The sequence below is a fragment of the Antrostomus carolinensis genome, unplaced genomic scaffold (assembly GCF_000700745.2).
Source record: "Antrostomus carolinensis isolate BGI_N321 unplaced genomic scaffold, ASM70074v2 scaffold10329, whole genome shotgun sequence".
NCBI classification, from domain to species: Eukaryota; Metazoa; Chordata; class Aves; order Caprimulgiformes; family Caprimulgidae; genus Antrostomus; species Antrostomus carolinensis.
In genome coordinates this window covers 8,311-13,899 of record NW_010337853.1, presented here as the reverse complement: position 1 = coordinate 13,899, position 5,589 = coordinate 8,311, and the positions used below count along the sequence as shown (strand labels likewise).

General features: G+C 38.3%; 1 protein-coding gene across 1 annotated transcript in view; it reads left to right on the top strand.

Annotated features, from left to right (window-relative positions):
• The window catches only part of PIK3CB (phosphatidylinositol-4,5-bisphosphate 3-kinase catalytic subunit beta), a 43,448-nt gene extending 42,272 nt beyond the window's left edge, over nt 1-1,176 (top strand). The window contains exon 22 of the mRNA XM_010175311.1: nt 1-1,176. This exon is cut by the window's left edge and continues 355 nt beyond it. The gene's annotated coding sequence lies outside the window, so the exon portion shown is untranslated.
• The last annotated feature ends 4,413 nt before the right edge of the window (nt 1,177-5,589 follow it).

The following is a 5,589-nucleotide window of genomic DNA, read 5'->3' as shown; positions in this document are numbered from 1 at the left end:
TGACTTTGCACGCTGAGAGCTACTAGGCATTTTTAAAAATTCTTTGGTACTTTATGGAGGTGTAAATATTTGGTTTTATACGTCAGGGTAATGTACTCTAACATCCTTGGGAGGTTTGAAGACCTCTGACAGAACTGTTCTTTGTTTAAAGTTGGGACTTGAAGAGTAATTTTTTTTTTTTTATATCCTAATCTGGCTAAAAATGACCATATTGTGTATATTTTTCATATGAACTCTGCCCTACTGGCACAGATGCATTAATTCTTCTATAAATAGCAAGCACAGTATCATTGTACTACAGGGAGCTGCTTCATGTCTTATACTGCTGCCAAAAGAAGAGCAGATTTTTGTAGGATTGGGGGGAGGGAGAGAGTGAGAGACAGGGTGAGAGAGACCTTTGAAAATGTTGCAGTGTCCAGATGTTCAGGTTGCACCATTTTGCAACATGGAGAGAAGCAGCCTTTCAGTAAGAGGAAAGTTAGGGCAATTCCAAACATGTCTGAGAATCCCTCATGAGTAATGGCCTCCCATTCAGCCTCTGGGCTTTGTTTTCAACTCCTTAAGAGGAACATTTACTTCAGGTTCAGCAAGGAGCTCCTTAACAGCCTTACATTGAAATTTGTATCTCATATTAGTTGTGCCATGTAAATGTAACTACTCATGTATAGAAAATTTTCATTAAATATACTACAAATAGTGATTTTTAGAGCATACAAACCAAAAAACCCAAATGTTTGGAAAAGAAAGTGTTTATGGGAAAAGATCATTCCATAAAACACCAATAAGGAGTCATTAATCTTTTCTTCCTGTATTTATTAAAAGCTTGCGGTAATGTCGCTTTACCAAGATATATGTGTTGAAGATGGTTGCTGAAGAAACTGGATTTGTTTTAATTTATTTAGTGAGGTACCAGGCTTTTAGGTGCTTAAATGGAGAGCAAATTTGTTACGTGCAATAGGGAACTGCTGGTTAAAAGATGTAACTTACTGTTTCTGAACATCAGCAAGATAGACTTTAACTACTGCTTGTTCTCCAAAGAACACTGGTAGCTCTCAATTCTTGTTGACATTTGAAAGAGAATTAAACATATATATATTTACTTTTTGAGTAAACAGTTGTTTTGCATAGAAATGTTGTTTTATGTAGGAATTCAATTAAAGGTGGTTTTACTTTGTTAAGAGTGATTTATTTTTTGTTGTATTGGGGCTTTGTTTCTTTTAAAGGTCAGGAACGTATCTAGAGCCAGGATAGTATTTTATGTAGTGATTTGAGTCTCTTGTCCTCACCCTTAGTGCTGTATGAAAAGACCTCTGGTTCTAGAATATTGTGAAAGTAACAAGTGGTTTGTGGTTTGGTTTTTGTGGTTGGTTGTTGGTTTGGTTTTGGTTTTGTTTTGGGTTTTTTTTAATAATATAGTGGCATAAAGTGTGTCATGTCCTGTTTTTAATCTTTTTTAAAATTATTTTTAAAGCAGGTGGGAAGAAGGGTAAAAAGCAACTACTCTGCAGGTGACAACTCTGTAAGAAGTAATTCCATCCTCAGCTAATTCACAGCATAAAAATTTGCATAAGTAACCATTGCTGGACTATATAAAATATATATACTATATTTTTCTGTGGGACAGAGTACTTGGACGTCTCTGGTATGTCATCTTGCTGAGGGAGACATAACCTTTCCCAGAATTTGAGGTAAAGTTGTCAAGTTCAGCTTGACTGTGCAAAGTATGTGATAGGAGGGAGCATGATGGCATCTCTGTATCCGTAGGTAAAAAGGCAAGTCAGTTCCATGTTCTACCCCAGACTTCTTGCAAGGCTTTGAATGTCTTGCAAGTCTGTGGCTTAGATTCCCATCTACAAGATGGAGGAAGTAGCGTTGACCTCCAGATGCAGAAACACCTTCCCTCATTCACCACCAGGATCTTGCACAAAGATGTTTTGTGTTGTGAGATTTTTTTGGATGTGGCTTTAATGCAGGCGATGAGAGTACTTGAGATGGGCAATGTGATTTCCTTACCACCTTCTTTGAGATAACTACTATTTAGAGAGTATTAGAAAGTACTACGTCTGCTCAGTATTTGTATTAGTTAATAGCCCTTGAATGGCATATGTTATGTTATGGCATATGTTATTTGGTTGTCTTTACCTTCACTGCATTTACTCCTGGCAATTTATTAGCAAGAATGGGAAAAGAAAGTTAGAGGCTTGTTAAATGGTGTATTTTCATGTTGGGCAGTAAAAGAAAGTGATGCATTTTCCTCATGTAAATTGAGCTTAGTTGGTCTTCAGATTGCTGAGAGGGTAGCACATCTCATGGGGATGCTTTTCCAGATTGACCTCTTGGGGATGAGCCTTACATGAAGCAGTAACAAAAGTTAATTTCGTGAAACCTTCATGTTAAATTCAGAGAGCAGTACTGGTTTGCTGAATTGCATTTGTAAATAGATGACCCCTTTCCCTGGGTTTCCATCATCCCTACTACAGCTTGTGGCATACAGATCTTCATTCAGAAAATAAATAAATAATTAAATGAACTACCCTGTGAAAAGTAGGAGGAGGGACAATCTGTCCTCCACATTTTGTCACCCGAGAGGAGAATGTGACTTGTGTCACATCAGTCCACTAATTATTTCTGTACTTGCCTCCCAATATCCAGCTGTAGTGTTAAAATGGCAGGTTAATTTGGGCTGAGTGGATTCATATTTTCTTCTTCGAGCCATTATTTTGGACTGTTTGCAGAATTCAGAAGGCATCACATGGTCAGGTTATAACTTAAGAGTTTAAAGATTTTGTTAATAACAGTGAGTAGAAGCATAACCTTTTTAAATGTGGAAGTTTTGGAAAGGATGTGGCTTTATTCAGCTGTAGAAAAGAAACGTAAGCTATGACTTTGGTATAAAACACCTTCAGCTCAGATGGTCTCATGTTATGTTAATTACTTTTCTCCAAGTCTACTTCTAATCTGGTCTGCACGTTTCCACTGGAAAAATAGCTTTTTGTAAATCAACTCTGCTTCTCAAGGCCTTCATTGTGTCTGATGGGCGAAAAGATACCTACACTGCTTCAAAACCAACTGAAACTGGGTATATGTAGTGTGTATATTGTATAAATTTGTTCTTTTTTGATTGCATGATTACTTGGTGAGTTTGCTTTCTTTACCTTGTATTATTTGATTTGTGACAAATGGTGACAACTGCTGCTTTTATATTCCTGCTTGTCCTGTATTTGACTTCCAAGGAAGAGCTCTCGTGGATTTGCTGCTCACCAGTGGTGTTGCTTCCTTTCCCTTCTGTGCTTGTCTTGATTTTATTGGCAGTGGTATGTTGATTGTTGTCATTCACGTTCTATGGCAGAGCCTATTCATATATTTAATATAACAAGGTCCAATATTCCTCTTTAATTTCCTAGAGCTATTGAAATCAGATAATTAAGTAGTACATGCTCTTAATAATATGTCAGGCTATGATCATAGCTTTATTCTTTAGGAATGATTTCAAGCTTAAATCTTTTAAGTATGTAATCTGTATTTCTATTATTATTCTTTCACAATATGTTGTTTAATATAATTATGAGTCTGAGCTGGCTTTAAAATCTAAAACTTAAAATCCTGTGCTCACATAATGCATTGCAGTTTTTGGTAAGTTTTCTTAAAATATTTTTAAAAGTAACTTGTCTGGCATAATACTGCCAAGAGATGAGAGAGCAGAGCTGTCTTGCTGGAAAGCAAGTTTTAGTTGGTGCTGCCGTACGGGATGGCAGTGCTGCATTGCCGTTGGACCCCATGGTTTACATGGGGCTGTGAGGTTTTTTTATAGATGAATGTGCCACGTTCTGGCTTATGAGATAAGTCAGACTAAGCTCAAGGTTGTGGTTTTATTGCCTGACCACAATACAACACTGACTACTGTTTCTAGTGCAAGACTGTTTTGTTCTGAGGCGTACCTGTCTGCCACTGACTGTTGGTGGATATAGTTTAGGCATAAGGTTAGTAGTGAAATTATTTCTGTAACTGGAATATCTTTGCAAATCAGTCGCAGTAAGATCATAATTATAAAATCTCAAGTGATTTAAATGGACATAGGAACTGCTATCTCTCATATTTTGGCATATCAGTTCAGAAAACTACCTCTGCCTTTCCTTAGAAAATTTGTTTATATTGTGTGAATGTGAAAAATTCCTCTGACATATTCTGTGGGAACAGCATGCATAACTTAATGCCCACGTGGGTCTCTTACGTAGGGAGAACAGCTAAATGTCTGTTTAATTCAGGGGCTGGGGAGTCAGCAGAGATGGGATTTTCTGATGTTTCCATGGGGGCACTGGGGACTTTTTCGTATAAACATGAATGCACGGAAGGAACAAACGTGGTCTCAGGAATACGCAGTACCGAGCAGATCTCCAAAGCAGATTTCAGTAGCCAATCCAGGAAAGGTGCAGTAATTTTAACAGCTAATGCTACTGTGAAAACTTGAGTACTGTGCTGCTCATGCTACCTCAATGTATAATAAAAATCTTGTCCTTCTTTCCAAGTGTGACTTCATGACTGATCAAGAAGAGGGTCTGTGCTTCTGCCAGTGTTGGGCAGGGAATTTATTTACCCTGCTCATCTCCTATTACTACCTGTTCTTCAAACAGCACAACAAAATGGCATTAACTGAGGTGAAGTGAGGACAAGAGAAAGCTTTTTCCTTTAATGAGCTGGGTTTGCTTACTACTGTTAGTTAGATGCCTTTCCAACCTAGTAGTGCACATGAGGAACTTTCTGTCTGTCCTCTAGCAAACCACAAGGGAAAATTCTACCAGTCAGGGGCTGGTAGAACGTCACTTGTTATGTCACCTCTAGCACACTTGGCTAAAAGCCAGCTCAACTACATAACCTATTTTAACAGGCTTTATTGTACTGGACTGTCAGATTTAAAATAATGTGGCTGTGATGACCTAGTCCTTCATCCTTTCAGTCTGTCAGCTTGCTTTTCCTCAGATGATTATCCGGAGAAGTTTTCTCTGGGATTGCTTGATGAAGATGGATAGGGATGAATATGTATTTCTTAAGTAATAACATGGCTTATTCTTAGAAAACCTTTGAAGGATCACAGTTTAAGAATAGCAGTCATACAGAAATGAGAAAGCTTAATTCTGATTTGCCAGGGATCATTTGGCTTTTATGAAGCAAATGAGTGGAAGCAACAATCAAACAGTGTGAAAACACAGTTTCTGGGGGATTACAACCCCTGTGGTGCCAGGATGTTGGTAAGATCTAATTTTTTACTTTAGAAGTCTGTGAAATCTGTGTCTGGGTACTTGATGAGAGTGACTAGAACCACCGAAGTCTGGGCAGAAGTGAGGGGCCTGATAGTGATTCATTCCCATTTATGAATCCTGCCTGAGGTTCTCTCCTGCGTATCTTACCTGCGAGCATTCTCTGGATGCGCATTTGTGATCTGACCACCTGTGTGACGTGAGCAAAGCAGCTCATTCTAGTTTCTGAAATTGTCTCTTTACCTCCTTTGCACAAGGAGCCTTGAGTGTGTGTTTGACATACCACAGAAGGAGCTGAGCAGTATTGCTCAGGATACTCCGGAGTGTGGGAATG